Source organism: Aedes albopictus, chromosome 1 (genome assembly GCF_035046485.1).
Source record: "Aedes albopictus strain Foshan chromosome 1, AalbF5, whole genome shotgun sequence".
Taxonomy (NCBI): Eukaryota; Metazoa; Arthropoda; class Insecta; order Diptera; family Culicidae; genus Aedes; species Aedes albopictus.
Window position 1 is genome coordinate 64,775,246 of NC_085136.1, and position 17,615 is coordinate 64,792,860.

The 17,615-nt window shown below is 40.2% G+C and overlaps 1 non-coding gene across 1 annotated transcript; it reads left to right on the forward strand.

Annotated features, from left to right (window-relative positions):
- The first annotated feature begins 525 nt into the window (after window positions 1-525).
- Trnad-guc (transfer RNA aspartic acid (anticodon GUC)) lies at window positions 526-601 on the forward strand. Its single transcript has one exon. It is a non-coding gene; the product is annotated as a tRNA-Asp (tRNA).
- Window positions 602-17,615: the final 17,014 nt, after the last annotated feature.

The following is a 17,615-nucleotide window of genomic DNA, read 5'->3' on the forward strand; positions in this document are numbered from 1 at the left end:
AAAGGGGGATCAAGTCTCCCCATTTTGAAAGTACGGCATATCCTTAAAAATTTAAGGAAATCTTACTATTTCAAACACTCCATATTCATCAAAAATACAAGAAAACTCGAAAAGAAAATTAATAGGAAGACTCTGAAATTATTTCCCCTTTAAATAAACCATGTGCTCAAAGGGGGATCAAGTGTCACCCATTTTTGAAAAATACATCATAAGACATGCCTCCATAAAAACACAGTTTTGAAAACTTTAACAATAACTTAAAGGACTTCTGTTGTGTATTAACTTGCAATAGATGTTTACCTGCCATTTAGTACGGAAATCGGATCTAGTTTTGTGTTTTTTCTTAAAGTTTCAAGTAAATTAAGAAAAAGGGATCAAGTCTCCCCAGTCTCCCCTATCGGTTACATGGTTTTGGACAAATTCGAGCTTGTTATGAGAGAAATGCAAAAAAAGTGTGTTTTCCCATGTAAAACCCCATACAAACTTCAAACGCGATGCGCAAACCGTAGACATAATCGATCGGGGGGAGGGGGATCTAGCGTAGTGGTTAGGCTTCTGACTGTCAATCAGAAGGTCATGGGTTCAATTCCCACCCCCTCCAGGGATGAGTGGGTAACAGTCTACGGACTATAAAAGAATAATGCAGTCTTCGGACACTAAAAATGAATTGTAAAGCCTACGGGCTAACACACCAATACACAACTGTAATGTTAAAAAAAACAGTCGATAAAGAAGAACACGAATTGTAAACTCCACGGAGTATAAAAAGAAGTAGGTTGGACATATGGCCTGCGATGCCGGTCCATTGGGAAGGTGAGTGCGCAAAAGAAAGCACCACCGATCAGAATAAGAAGAAGAAGAAGAAGAAGAAGAAGAAGAAGAAGAAGAAGAAGGAGAAAAAGAAGAATAAGACATAATCGATCGTGCCCAAATTTTGCGCACTTATTTGGGTACTGAAATGGGATCAAAAAAGCTTTGATCTGATGGGATAGCATTTTTCCATATAAACAATGACCCACTCTAGTGTCGCATGCCTAGGTTTGGTACACTTTTTTAATTGGCCACTTCCGGCAGGGCATCCGGAACCGGTTCCGGAACACTAGCGGTTCAAACATGATCTGAAACTATTTTCCTGCTTATTATTCAACTGGTTATCGAAAAAGCCGCTCTTTGATGTGTCGCATGCCTGGGTTTGGTTCACTTTTTTAATTGGCCACTTCTGGCAGGACATCCGGAACCGGTTCCGGAACACTACCTGTTCAAACGGGGTTTGAAACTGTTTTCCTGCTTACCGTTCATCTTGTTATCGAATAAGCCGCTTTTTGATGCGTCGCATGCCTGGGTTTGGTTCACTTTTTTAATTGGCCACTTCCGACAGGACATCCGGAACCGGTTCCGGAACACAACCGGTTCAAACATGATCTGAAACTATTTTCCTGCTTACCATTCAACTGGTTATCGAAAAAGCCGCTATTTGACGTGTCGCATGCATGGGTTATGTTCACTTTCTTATTTGGCCACTTCCGGCGGGACACCCGGAACCGGTTCCGGAACACTACCGGTTCAGATATAGTCAGAGACTATTTTTCTACTTCCCGTTCATCAGATAATCGAAAATGCCGTGGTTTGATGGGTCGCATGCATGGGTTTGTTGCATTTTCATATCTGGCCCCTTCCTGGGGTACCGGTCCGGAACACCTAAATGGCCATAACTCCGGAACGGCTGGACCGATCTGAACCATTTTCAATAGGAAACAATGGGACAATGTACCCCGTCGAATGAACCATCGGTCGTTGAAATCGGTTCATATTTACTATCTAAAAATGAGGTGACCTTTTTGTACACATACACACACATACATACACACAGACATCATCTCAACTCGTCGAGCTGAGTCGATTGGTATATAACACTTGACCCCTCCGGGGGCTCTATCAAATTTTCGTTTTTGGAGTGAACATATAGCCTTTCGGTACACCTTGGTGTACGAGAAAGGCAAAACATTTTAAGAATTTTTAAGAATATTAAGATTATCGAATCTTTCAATTGCAGTTGATAACTGATACCCCAGTACTTGTTTTAAAAATATAAAACTATGGGAAATACTGTTACTTGGAAAAATATTAGGAAAAATCACTGAAAAACTATCAAAGTTACCCCGTTTTACGGCACTATAACACCATTAAACAGCAGCTGAACAAAGTAACCAAGCAAGTGTTGTTAAGCTACGCTTCAGCTACTGTTTCCACTGTGAATCATATGTAGAATAACGGCTTCTAATGCGTCGGAACCAAGGTTGTTAATCGATAAATTATCGCCGATAAGTTAACGCCAACTTTGACATCGTTGACAGTGATTCGATAACTCGTCGTTAACGATAAATAATGCGTTGAATTATCGTTATCGTTATCGTAACTTCTATAATTAATCGAAAATTATCGAGTTAACTGTTGAATGCTTAGTAAAAAAAAATAGTCTAAAATTTTCCTGCGGCGTGTGTATTGCAAAAGTGTGGGATATTATTAATCATAACAATTATCTATGTACCAACGTTACAGCCCGGAAAAATCTATACTTGCACCTTGTTAATCAGTCGACAACATCCCTGAAGGTATTCCCCATAGAATCTTGGAAGTAATTCCAGACTTCTATGGTAAAATTCCTCTGGACTGGCGAGGTATTCTCTGGTGGAATTCCTGATAAAAGCCCTTGTTTTCCTGATAAATTACACGATGGAATCGCTGGCGAAATATTAAAGGAATTCTTGGAGGGATTTCCAAAGTAATACCTGGCGGAACTCCCAATAAAATAGTAACAATAGAATTCTTGGAAATCTATTCGATAGAATATCTGGCACCGACAGAACGCCCAATGCAATGGAAAAGAATTCCCGATTGAATCCATTATTTCGAATTTCCCGATAGAATTTCTGTCGAAATACTCCTTATGTAGAATCCCTGGAGGTGTTCCCAATGATAATTCCCGAAGGTTCATTATCTGCGATGGAAAACACAACTGTAACTTTCGAATCATTGGAGCTTTGTAAGTTGCTGTCAAAGATTTTCACCTAAGATTGCTATGATTGAAACTCCCGTAAGTTAACTGCAGTTAAGGGCGGACGGGACGATCGGGGAAATATCCGCCATTGCTCTGTTGCTACTAAGATGGTAATCTCAGATTCTACTTCATATTTTGCAACAAAAACCTATCACTGTGTATGCTCACTTGGAGTGCATATGCTGATTGTTTTTCAGCATCTTCAGTGCGATAGAACTCGAGATTACCATCTTCAAAATCGCGAGGCAAATTGTTAGAAAGAGAGGCAAGATAGGAAAAATAACACGGCGTCCCGTTTCACCTTAACTTGCGTTGATTTATCGAGGGCCGATAAACCTTGCGATAATGTATCGTCATCGCAGTGAGCGATAACGTTGAACGCAATTATCGTTATCGACGATAACGATAATTTATCTATTAACAACCTTGGTCGGAACAGCTTGTCTTCAAACATTATTACTACACTATTTAGCAAATAATAGAAATTGAAAAAGGGTATTTTTTGCGTGACATAACTTGTGTATCATCCCACATAGAGATGAGCGGAAGTTACAAATGTCGAACGCTGTTTGTTTTGGTTACAACAGCTTCCAACACTTACCACAAAGCAATTGTTCAAACTTTGTGCATGACTTTGTTGTGGAGCAAGTTGTTTTGTTTACGTTTGCGAATTATAACTAATTATAATCGATTTTTTTTTCGGAATAAAAATAGCAGCGCAATGAAAGAAATCTGAAATGAATTGCAAAGAATAGCGCTATCATGTCGGCAGAAGTGAACCAAGAAGCAGCAATGGAAGTTTTTTCGAGACGAGCAGCTACAGAAGTTTCTTCATGAGCATGAGTTCTAGAAAGCAGAATCAATTAAACATTATCTTTTTTACTGCATTTTGAAATGTCATCAATTTTTCGAGATTAAGGACAGACTTGTTAGAATCCCAGAATGGCCGCCACAATGGCCGACTTTGGGACCTACTCACGATTTCGAGGGCACAAATCTCTGCAAAAACAAAACCAGCGCACCTGATCTTCTTATTCTAAGCTTATTACAAGTGAGCAAGAACAGAATAATGAAATCCACTGTTGTTTGAAGCTTGCTTCTTGAGATTTGTGCGTTTGAAGTTCTAATGCACTGTTGAAGCGGGATTTCAAGACGTTTGTCCTTAAACATAAATAATTATAATTTGTTTACTTCTAGTTGCAATACCGTTCAAACGACGCATTCATACAAACGATAAACATTAGGCCTGTCCACCTTTTCAAAAATGTTCTCTGACTCTCAAGTCCACCCCCATATTTTAATTGGCATCCTAAAAAAAGTAACTGGTCAAAATTTCAGCCAAATCCATTGAAATTAGGAGGTGCATCAAATCAATTTTGTGTTTTTCGACTATTTTTGAACTTCAAAAAATCATAACTGTCAATATTCAATTCTATTGGTACAAATTGAAAGCTATACTTGTTTGCTACAAGTTCTCCGAACAATGTGTGCCAATAAAATTGAAGGAAAAATGTGTAATTATCACGTTTGTAATCAGAAAAATCTTAAAAAGTTGATTTTTTGATAGATTTTGTTCTGGAACACCCTAATATACTTAATAAGTTGGATTTTTTAAAACGGCATCATATTCTCTAATGTTTTTTGGTTATTTGCTTCTTTGACACCAATGCTGTAGGAGTTGAGCAAAAATTACCAAAATTCGTGAAAGGCAAATGTGTCCTAAAAACTAGCTTTTCGGGGCAATCACGCTTTGGCGCGCAGAAAGTGGCATCGCGTCAGCACTGATATTGATAGCCAATACCTGTCAACACGCTTGTTTGTTGACACCTGTGGTAGGGGGTAGCCAAGGCAAACTACAAAAAAGCAAAGCTACTACGTTCAGTACAATTCCGCGCCACAGCGTGATTGCCTCCGAAAAGCTAGTTTTTGGGACGTCTTTGGCTTTCGCGAATTTTAATAATTTTTGCTCAATTCTTATAGCATTGATGTCAAAGAAGCAAATAACGACAAAACATTAGAAAATATGATGCCGTTTTAAAAAAAATCAACTTATTACGTATATTAGGGTGTTCCAGAACAAAATCTATCGAAAAATCAACTTTTCAAGTTTTTTCTGATTACAAATGTGATAATTACACATGTCTACTTCAATTTTATTGGCACACATTGTTCGGAGAAGTTGTAGCAAACAAGTAGAGCTTTCAATTTGTTCCGAAAGAATTAAGTTTTGACAAGATTTAGTGTAGTTATAATTTTTTGAAGTTCAAAAATAGTCGAAAAACGCAAAATGGATTTGATGCACCTCTCAATTTCAATGGCTTTGGCTGAAATATTGACCAGTTACTTTTTTTAGGATGCCAATCAAAATATGGAGGTGGACTTGAGAATTTTGATTTTTTGAAAAAGTGGACAGGCCTAATAAACATGTTCGTTTGGCTCGCACTTTGACAGTTATCTTTGCACGATTGGCTCACAATGGCCGCTTCCGCATATCTCTATATAGGGAATAAGTACCATCAGTAATCTCACGCTCCCATTTTCATCCTATACGAAAACAAGCGATTACGGCACCGATTAATTCCGTCCTTTTTGTTTTCATGCGTGCTCATTTCCAAAAAAAAAAATATAGAAAAATAAGAAACAAAACAAACCGTGTCTCAAACGTTTGTTTTTCGTAGAATGAAAATTGAAGACACATGCTTAATAAAGGAACCAATGCCCTACATTACAGGGTGCGTGCGGTAATTTTGCACTAACCTTCAAACAGGAATATTTCATCAAAGGGTTGCAATAAAAATATAAATCCCACATCATCAAATACACCATATTTCTAGTGAACTGTGAAAAATATAAAACCATTAATAATCAAAAACGTGGTGGTATGAGAAAATATTTTCAGATCCTATGTTTTACACTAAATAAGACGAAATCAGTAAAATGTAATGTGTAAAAGCCCGATAATGATACACGAGACATAATGATACAGATATGCTTCAAAAATTATAATTTTAATAATTTTGACGTGGTGATTTTAACATATTATCGAAAAGCATCAATAAAAACTGGTTGTTTTTTTCGATACACTAAGTCTAGGGTACAACTTTTTTTAGCAAGCATCGGATCACTTAGCGGTCTTCAACAAAGATGTTCCGCATAGAATTCCCTATAATAATACTAAAAATAAGGGTTATTGAACGCTTCCAGTGCCATCTAGTAGCAGAAAACTAAAACTATGCCATTCCTGCACATATTTGTACCAGTTTTACCATATAAACTTCAGACTAGTCGAGCGATACCTAAGACCTTATCAATTCAGCTCAAATTTGTTCTGTAGCTTATGGGAGTCTAAAACAGCAAATTGAGGTGGTCAGACTTAGGATATTTCAGTTTTAAATTGTCTCATAAATGTTTGAGCAGCCCTAGTAGAATACCATTGCTCAAATTAGAATTTCCGACTTCTTCCAGTTATTTCTCCGCTATCTTCCATTCCAGCGATGTAGTTTTTTGTAGGTAACAAGTCTATGGAATCCCCCAACTACACTAAAAAAAATCAGCTTCATAGCGTTCTTGACAGCTGAGAAAATGCAGATAGTATGCAGCTGCTCCATATATTTATACCGTCAAATGGGGTAACTTGCAACACTTTTCGACTTTGAAGCAATATCATTAAAAATCTAAACATTTGAAACATCCTGTGAAGCATCGTGTATGTTAATTACCCCGAGTAGAATACTATGCAGTACTTGGTTTACCAAAATACGTTGCCACCTAATCAGGAGGTGCGAAATACATGCTTGTTGCAAGTTTCCCCATCTGTGGGGTAACTTGCAACATAGGACATGAAGCTAAGTTAGCTATCATTAAACAGCACTAACATTCTAGTATTTAGTCGTATTGTAAATTTTTGATGTTATGCATGAAACATACCATGAAAAGATCTACACTAACCACGTGACATATAATTTTTCATAAAAGGATTGAAAGTAATTGCAAGCGAGAGTATATCGTTTAGCAACAGGTCTCACGTTCCTCAAACACAAAATATATATGATTCTCGTGACTTAGCACTCATTACAAAATGTCAACAATGATTATTGTCATTTCTTGAAAAGGCAGAGTGAGTCATCTTCAAGTAGTTTTAATTTGGGTATTAAACTGAAATAATTTACTCCATCCATTCAGAATTGATGTTGGTGATTGCTTTACAGCGTTCATAATCAAAAATTGCAATTTTAAGGTGAATATATAACAAAGCCACACCTCTAATTTTCAAGAGCACAAATCTGAAGAATCGAAAGTTGGTTTGCGCTGAAAAGTTGATCGATTGGTAACCCGCTGGTGGTGACCAATCGATCAACTTTTCAGGGCAAACTGACATTCGATTCTTCAGATTTGTGCTCTTGAAAATTTGAGGTGTGGCTTCGGTATATATTCGCCTTAACATGATGAAACATGAATGAAATTCAAAATGTGGTATTTCCTAACAATGTTTGAAGGTCACGTGCAAAAAAAAAATGTAAAAAATGAATTGTCATTTGAAAATGAACGCGTTACGTAATCAATAAATGATCCATTTCGGTTATTTCTGTCAAATATATCGTAAAATGAAGATAAATAATAGAAGGTTTCGTCAAATTCAACTGTTGCAAGTTTTATTTATTTATTGTCGTCAATCAATTTGTAGACCTTTACAATTATATGTATACTATATTACAATAGTTGCTTAAACCTATCACCTAACCCTACTTGTCTCAAAAAATGCCTTCTTAAGCATATCTCTACTCATAGTCATATCAATTCTGTCACTATGTGTATTGTAACAAGACATCATTCTATTCAATGGCCCATGTTTTGCATAGTCTGTTCTGTGGTAATTAATTAAAAATAAGTTTCTATTCCTTAATAAACGAGTGGGAGCAGAGAAATTCAAATTTTCCAATAGTGTGGGGGAGCATATTCTATTTGATATAATATCATTTATAAAAGCAATCATGGCAAAATCTCTTCGATTTTCGAGGCTATCTAAATGAATCAACATGCTCCGTGCCGCATAAGATGGTAGCGGTAAGTGAGCCCAGCCTAGTTTCCTTAAAGCAAACAACAAAAACTGTTTTTGGATCGACTCTATCCGGTTAATGTGTGCAACCTGATATGGAGCCCAAACAACACTACAATATTCTAGAAGAGGTCTTACGTATGTCACATATAGTGTTTTAATTGTATAAGGATCATTAAAATTAAAGCTAAATCGTTTGATGAACCCGAGCATGTTACTTGCTTTATATGTAATATTGTTATAATGATCAACAAAAGTTAGTTTCGAGTCCAGAATAACGCCTAAATCTCTTACCAGATTACGCCTTTCAACAATTTTCTCACCTAGAGTTACCTCTTTATGAGTTATGTTTAATTTTCTCGTGAATGTAATTGAATTGCATTTTTTAACGTTAAGTTCCAACAGATTTTTGCTACACCAGCTGAAGAAAATATCAATTTCATTTTGAAATATTTCGAGATCAGATGCTTTACGTATCTCCATGAAAAGTTTCATATCGTCTGCGTATATAGAAACTTGAAGATTCTTGACAACGTATTCAACATCATTCACAAACAAAATAAACAACAATGGACCAAGATGTGAGCCTTGTGGAACACCAGATGTTACGTTTACAATTTTAGACAAGTTTCCTTTAAATCTTACTCTTTGAGTTCTATCAGTTAAGTAAGACTCGATCCATTTAAGTAACCTAGGGTTGAATCCTAATTTAGACAACTTGAAAAGTAACAAACTTATATCCACTCTATCAAATGCTTTACTAAAATCAGTATACAAAGCTTCAACATAATTTTCTCTATCCATTACATCTAGCGCGAATGTTACAAAATTTACTAAATTAGTTGCCGTTGACCGCCCTCTAACAAAACCGTGTTGTTGATTAGTTATTAATGGCATTAGTTGTGAGAATAGATTGTCGTTGATTATGGACTCAAACAGTTTTGGGATACAGGATATTATAGCAATCCCTCGATAGTTGCTTATATCAGATTTTTTACCACTTTTGAAAATCGGGGTTAGAAAGGATTCTTTCCATACCGGTGGAAGAATACCTGTTTCTAAAGATGAATTGAACAGCCAAAATAATGGCTTCACTATTTCTTTTGCTAGATTTTTTAGGAACACTGGTGGTAAGCCATCTGGTCCAGCACCTTTCGATGAGTCTAAGGATTCAAGCGCATTCAAAATTCGATTTAAAGGTAAACTAGAAACAGTAATGTCACCATCATGTTGCGGTAAATATGAAAAATACTGGAAATCCCGCTCAGAATCATTATGAGATGTATAGTTATTTTGAAAGAAATCAGCAAATAAGTTACTAATCTCGGTTGATGCGTTGCCGGTTACATTATCTAACATCATTTTTGATGGAAAAAAGTTTGATTTTTGTTTTTGTTTAACATAATTATAGAAGCGCTTTGGATCTGACTTAATGTTACTTTCAATTGACGCATTATATTCTTCATGTGCGTTTCTCATTTCCAAATTAAGTTGATCACATATACCAAGATAGAGCGAAAGGTTTTCACAAGTATTGTTTCTTTTGTATGTTTTGTGAGCTTTTTGTTTTCTGTTTCTTAAATTAATAATCTGCCTATTGTACCACACAGGGAATTTAGTATTTGATTTTTTCTTGTATTTAATTGGGACTGTTTTTTCCAGAATATCATATATATTTCGATAGAAAATATCCACGGCTCGGTCAATTTTAGTATTACGTAATAAATCTTGCCAGTTAATACCGTTTAATTCATTTTTTAAAAGAACGTAGTTCGCATTCCTAAAGTCAAAGTATGGTTCGGACAAATTGTTATCCAATGGTGTAACTTTTTCATGAATGAATATGGAGTATTCAATTGCAGTATGGAAGACTTCATTTTTCCACAAAGGAGCATGTGATTCAGATACGCAGAAATCTTCTGACATATTAGTAAATAGTAAATCCAAATAGCAATTGTTTTGATTTTTTACATTATTTACTTGGTTGAGTCCGTTTTCAGCGCTTCTGTCAAATAGAGAATGGAGTGTTTCATTATCTCCTACAACAGGTATCAAAATAGACTCATTTTCGTCATCAATAATGAATTTAGCTTCTTTTTGGTTAAAATCACCATATATGTGAACATTTGACTCTGACGTAAACTGAGAAATAATGCTAGCTGCAAGATTGAAAAACGTCTCATATGATTCTTTGTTTGCATATTCCGGAGGGAAGTACACTGCTGACAAAATATGAATTTGATCATTAACGAGTAGTTTTACCCAAACGTGATCAAATTCTTTGCACTTTACAGTCGAGATTTGTTCAGATTCATATTCACTACTTACTGCAATCAAAACACCTCCACCACTTTTTTTGTTGGATAGTAACTTGTCACGGTCATCTCTATACACATTAAAGCGAACGTCAAATACTTCTTCACTATTTACACTAGAGTCCCAACTCGTTTCGGTCCCCAAAATTACTTGATAATTACAAGACGACACTTGTTTATAAATTTCACTAATTTTGTAAGAACTCTTCATTCTATTGAAATTCTGACAGTAGATAATTAATTCTTTACTAAGAACACATTGCCCTTCTGTATCCATTTTCGCAGAGGTATCCGCTACTTCCTGTTGTTGGGAAATCGTCAAGTCTAGGTGACCGTCGGTAGTCACCGAAATGTTGTCTTCAACTTCCTCTGAAGAGAGCGTCAATTCCGACGAAAACACGCGTTTCTACACGTGCATGCCTCGCAAGATAAAGGTGTGTGTCCTTGTGTCAGGTGATGAGCATTTGAAGAGACGGCTTGAAGATAAGGGTTATTCATACTATTCGAAGTATTCGGTCGATCCTCGGTAGGGTAGGGGTTGAGAACTTCCCCTCTCTGGAATCTAATAGTTGGCCTGTATGATGTGGGTGGTGGTCTCGAAAATTGATCCTTCGCTGCGGCCAACAGCTCGCTATCCAGTGGAAATAGAGGCGTGTTGCGGTTAAGTGCATTACCCCTGTTGTGATTGTTGAAAACGCTTCTTTCATTATTGTTGTTGTTAATGTATTGTTCACAGCAGTGGTTTCCATTCTGGCGGTTTAAAGTGCGGTTACAGAATTGTTGACTACTGAAGACCGTGCGCGATGGGTCCCTAGCAGAACCGTTGTTGCATTTATTTACATGATTGCTCGAACGGTGGGGTCTCTTCGTAGCAGAATTTTGTGCTGCATTCCGCTTGCGCCGCTTCCTGGCTTTTTCAGCTTGCTTTTGCTGATCTAAGCGCCGGCGCTTGCGTGCATCATATTCCGCCCAACTTGCCTTCCACACTTGTTTCCCTCCAAGATTTCGCCAGCCCGAATCATCAGGTTTAATTTCGTTGTTCAGCTCAGATTCCAAACTGGGGTGTGATTCATTTATTGGTGCAGATGGTTTAACGACGGTATTGGTTTCTAGTGAATTCACGACGGCAGCCGAAGACTTAATTTCGCTCCATGAATTGACTGCACTGCTAAGTGCTTTTAGCTCATCAACGATTTCTACCGTTGAAGCTAAATTCGGGTGACTAGCATTATGGTCGGAGCAGTGACTCGCCATATCAATAATTAGGGCACTGACCTTTTCAAATTCAGAACACATATTTTTAAGTTCCCTCGTCAGGTCAGTAGTCAATGCATCTACATATTCCATTACATTATTTTTTGTAGCCTGCATCGAAATATCGAAAAGCGATGAGAGGTGATTTTTTATTGCAACCACATCATTCTTGGCTTTCAAACTGAGGTCAATCTCCGGTACCGCGTTCCTGCTATCGATGACGGCAGTTTTTACCTCATTAAGAAGCATTTCCATACTTTCAAAACCGTATTCGATATTCAAGTTATTTAATTTGGTTGCTAGTTTGTGGTTGGACTCCAACAATAGCTTGTTTAGTTTGAAACTCTCCTCCTGTTGGCTGTGGAGCTTGTCAAAATTGATCTCCATTACAAAACGCTTCTGACATTCGAAGCATAGAGGAAGCATATAGGATAAAATGCTCTTCTCGTGATTCCTCTGAGCGCCGACGCATGCAGCATGGATTTTTTTACCGCACGATCCATGACAGTACCATACGTGTTTGTCGTCACTGACGGTACAATTAATTATCGCGCACGGCATGGTTCACTTACGCAGCAATAAAAACGAATTAAACCACACGCGGCTTACTTTAAACGGAGCAAATTAAAAACGCGTCCAACCTGTTCGACGACTTGACTAGAACTCCCCATGGACTAGTTACCCCATGGTGGTTGTCGAATATAATAATGATTTTTTGCATTACTTAGTCGATAAGTTTATCAAACTTTTTATAGCCAAGGGCTGAAAGTCTCTCTAATAAAGACAAATCAATCAATCAATTATCAAACTTTTATCGTTTGGCTAAGCCTAACTGCAAGCAAGGTCTTATCGCAGACTTATCGCACTTACCATAAGGGAGAGGTCAAGCACGATTTTCATACTTGTTTTTATGGCATAAAATGAGCAATCCGTTTTAACAGTGTAGCAAAACCATAAACAAAGAAACAAAGCTAATTTTTATACTGAATCGATCTTCGATACACACAATCTCTAATCGAAACAGTAGGGCATACTAGTTTTCATTATTATTGGAAAACTAGCTGTACCCGGCAAACGTTGTCTTGCCTACTGCGTTTTTTGACGTTTCAAGTTTCTATCCAAGACCAAGTCCCCGGTCTCAAAATGTATGGAAAATTGATTTTCAAAAAGTATCATTTTTTTCAGTTTTGCCCCACATAAACCTTCCTTGGGTGAAAACTAACAGAACAAAACAAAGTTGAGCCAAATCCGACGTTCCGTTTGCGAGTTATGAGCGGTCCCACGTATGCCACTGCATTTTTATATATATAGATGCTTCACATTTAGTATATGTCATCGTGTTGCAAGTAACCCCGTTTGACGGTACTCAAGTTGTTCGCATTTTCGTCTTCTAGAAACCTCTTGTTCAAATTTATGGGATATTTTTTGAACGGCACACATAACGATGATACCATTGGAGCTCCTAGTACAAAAAAATATTCTAGTTTTACCTAAAATAACACAATTGTTGATCAAAATACATATAGAGAACAACACTAAAACGGACTTGCAGCGGTTCTCAGGATCGTTCAAAAAAGGTTATCGATATTAGGACCACTTTTTTCTTCCTAAATCATTGAAATAATCACAACTGTTCGCGAAAAAAACATTTATTATAGATCTATTGTCAAATTATTATCAAAACATGTTTTATGATAACGATATGATTTAGTGCAAAAATATCGCACGCACCCTGTATAATGTAGGATTACAAATAAAGACGTTGGGGTTTTAATGGCAGTAGACATAAATGGAGACGCATGGCATTTAATCTCGTTTACGCGCATCCCACCGCACCCATTATAGGGCACTGCATGAAATTCTCTCCTTCTCTTTCACTCTTACAGAAATTTTGTAAACAACAAGGCCAAGAAACGTCAAAATCCCATACAAAATCAAAACAATGCAGTGCCCTATTGCCGCTCTGTCATCATGGGTGGAAAACTGTCATCATCATCACATCACCGATTTCCCATGGGAAAATCGCAGCCAACGAAACGAAAGAAGAGTGGAGGAAAATAAAAACACAGCAAGCGATGAACCACCACCGCCACGCCGATTATCCAGCGTATTCCTTATCTGCTTCACGCTCCAATCGCTCCGCTCAAAGCAGGCTGGCTGGCTAGCGTACGAAATGCGGAAACCCGCAAACATGTTATTTGCGGTGCTGGTTATTCGCTTCCCTTTTGTCCGCCCCCCATTGCCTCGCCCCGCCGAGATATACTTATCCGCTTCCTGTTGGTGGCGCGCTCCCCGATTCGATTATCCCTTTTCACTGTGGCGGCGAGCGATGATATTGGATACTGGTTCGGATCGAATTCCGATGCTGGCTGCTGTGTCAGATCCCACACGACCACCGTCATCATCATCCACCATCAACATCACCGTCGGTCAGCCAGCCATCATGGTTCTCCGGGGAGTGATGATGGTGATGTTGGTGGTTGGTCCTGAATGGTTCTATTCTGCGTGTTTGTTTGCTGTTATCAATGCTATTGGGTGCGATGAAAAAAGTAGCAACTATGTAGAGCAATAGGCTATTTGTTGGTGGAACACACGTTTTCATGGGGTTGATTTTTCCACGGGCCGCCGGGCTTTCCGCTTTTGTGGATGGTCATTCACGCGTGGAAAATGTTGTTATCTAAACATTGCTGGAAGTAGTGGATTTTTTACGACCATGGGTAATGCTTTTACAGCAAGTAAAATTTATCAGCAATGTGTGACGCTGAGAACCCGTAGCTTCCGGGAAGGTAAGCCCAGCTCCCTGGGTTAGTGGGTTGGTGTCAGGCCCTGCGAGCCAGCCGTAAAAAAGACTAGCACCGGAAAATCAACAAGAGAAGAATGCGAACCGATACCAATGGCGACGACCACAGCGACGAAAAGGGACTTGCGATTGGAAGCTCGGTACGTGGAACTGCAGATCTCTCAATTTCATCGGGAGCACCCGCATACTCTCCGATATACTGAAGGACCGCGGGTTCGGAATCGTAGCACTGCAGGAGGTGTGTTGGACAGGATCTATGGTGCGAACGTTTAGAGGTAAAAATACCATCTACCAGAGTTGCGGCAACACACGTGAGCTGGGAACAGCTTTTATAGTGATGGGCGACATGCAGAGGCGCGTGATCGGTTGGTGGCCGATCGACGAAAGAATGTGCAGGTTGAGGATGAAGGGCCGATTCTTCAACATTAGCATAATAAACGTGCACAGCCCTCGCTCCGGAAGCACTGATGATGACAAAAACGCATTTTACGCGCAGCTCGAACGCGAGTACGACCGCTGCCCCAACCACGACGTCAAGATCATCATAGGGGATCTAAACGCTCAGGTAGGCCAGGAGGAGGAATTCAGACCGACGATTGGAAAGTTCAGCGCCCACCAGCTGACGAACGAAAATGGCCTACGCCTCATCGATTTCGCCGCCTCCAAGAACATGGCCATTCGTAGCACCTTCTTCCAGCACAGCCTCCCGTATCGTTACACCTGGAGATCACCACAACAAACGGAATCGCAAATCGACCACGTTCTGATTGATGGACGGCACTTCTCCGACATTATCGACGTCAGGACCTATCGTGGCGCTAATAATGACTCTGATCACTACCTGGTGATGGTTAAACTGCGCCCAAAACTCTCCGTTATTAACAACGTACATTACCGGCGGCCGCCCCGGTACGATCTAGAGCGACTGAAGCAACCGGATGTCGCCACCGCATACGCGCAGAATCTCGAGGCAGCGTTGCCGGACGAGGGTGTGCTCGATGTAGCCCCTCTAGAGGACTGCTGGAGTACAGTCAAAGCAGCCATCAACAACGCAGCCTAGAGCACTATCGGGTACGTAGAACGGAGTTGACGAAACGATTGGTTCGACGAGGAGTGCAGAGCGGTTCTGGAGGAGAAGGATGCAGCGCGGGCGGTAATGCTGCAGCATGGAACCCGACAGAATGTGGAGCGATACAGACAGAAGCGGAAGCAGCAGACCCGTCTCTTCCGGGAGAAAAAGCGCCGCCTGGAAGAAGCGGAGTGCGAGGAAATGGAACTGCTGTGCCGTTCACAGGAAACACGTAAGTTCTATCAGAAGCTCAACGCATCCCGCAAAGGCTACATGCCGCAAGCCGAAATCTGCAGGGATAAGGACGGGAGCCTCCTGACGGACAAACGTGAGGTGATCGAAAGGTGGAAGCAGCACTTCGACGAGCACCTGAATGGCGAAGAGAATGTAGGCACGGAGGACCAAGGCAGCGGAGGAAATGACTATGTTGGTGCAGCAGAGGACGGGAACGAACCAACTCCCACGCTGAGGGAAGTTAAGGACAGGGCCCTACATTTTCAATTTCAATTGAAATTTTCAGGCGAAGTTTGTAAACAATGTTTTCAATCGTCAATGGAAACAAGGCGCCGTCGTCGTCGCTCAGCCCGACTGTCATCGTCACCGATGAACCGACGCTGCTGCGTCGTCGCAGATGCCACTTGGTTTCGCACTCACAAGCTCACGCACGCTCGTTCGACTTCGAATGAATTTCTCTGTTATAACTCAATTAATGAGTGTAACAACCGTCAAATCTGTGTAATGTTAATGTATGCTATGCATATTTTACTGAAATAGTTTATTACCCATAAAAATATTAAGCAAACATACATTTTAGACAATTTGAAAATTTCAATTGAATCCCAGTCGGTGTGTAAATGAGCCGCCACCCGTCGTTGCGTCGAAGAAAGTGACAAGAAGGGCGGATGAAGCGAAGCGCATGCATATTGTTTTGAATGTTCCCGTCGTCGGCGTCCGTCCGATGCTGATGGGCGCTCGCTTTCAGCGTCATGTTTTGGTTTCGACGATGTAGGCCCCTGGTTAAGGATGCCATCCACCAGCTCAAAAACAACAAAGCGGCTGGTAAGGACGGTATCGCAGCAGAACTCATCAAGATGGGCCCGGAAAAGTTGGCCACCTGTCTACACCAGTTAGTAGTCAAGATCTGGGAAACCGAACAGCTACCGGAGAAGTGGAAGGAAGGGATAATCTGTCCCGTCCATAAGAAAGGCGACAAGTTAATGTGTGAGAACTTTCGAGCGATCACCATTTTGAATGCCGCCTACAAAGTGCTATCCCAGATCATCTTCCGTCGTCTTTCACCTAAAGTAAATGAGTTCGTGGGAAGTTACCAAGCCGGTTTCATCGACGGCCGGTCGACAACGGACCAGATCTTCACCGTACGGCAAATCCTCCAGAAATGCCGTGAATACCAGGTCCCAACGCATCACCTGTTCATCGACTTCAAAGCGGCATACGACAGTATCGACCGCACAGAGCTATGGAAAATTATGGACGAGAACAGCTTTCCCGGGAAGCTGACTAAACTGATAAGAGCAACGATGGACGGTGTGCAGAACAGCGTAAGGATTTCGGGTGAACTATCCAGTTCATTCGAATCTCGACGGGGACTACGACAAGGTGATGGACTTTCCTGCCTACTATTCAACATCGCCTTGGAAGGTGTTATGCGACGAGCCGGGCTCAACGGCCGGGGTACGATCTTCACGAAATCCAGCCAATTTGTCTGTTTTGCGGATGACATGGATATTATTGCTAGAACATTTGGAACGGTGGCAGAACAGTACACCCGCCTGAAACGTGAAGCAGCAAAGGTCGGACTGGTGGTGAATGCGGCTAAGACAAAGTACATGCTGGTAGGTAGGACTGAGCGAGACAGGACAAGCCTTGGCAGCAATGTTACGATAGACGGGGATACTTACGAGGTGGTAGACGAATTCGTCTACCTCGGTTCCTTGCTAACGGCGGACAATAACGTGAGCCGTGAAATACGAAGGCGCATCATCAGTGGAAGTCGTGCCTACTATGGGCTCCAGAAGAAAATGCGGTCAAAAAAGATTCACCCC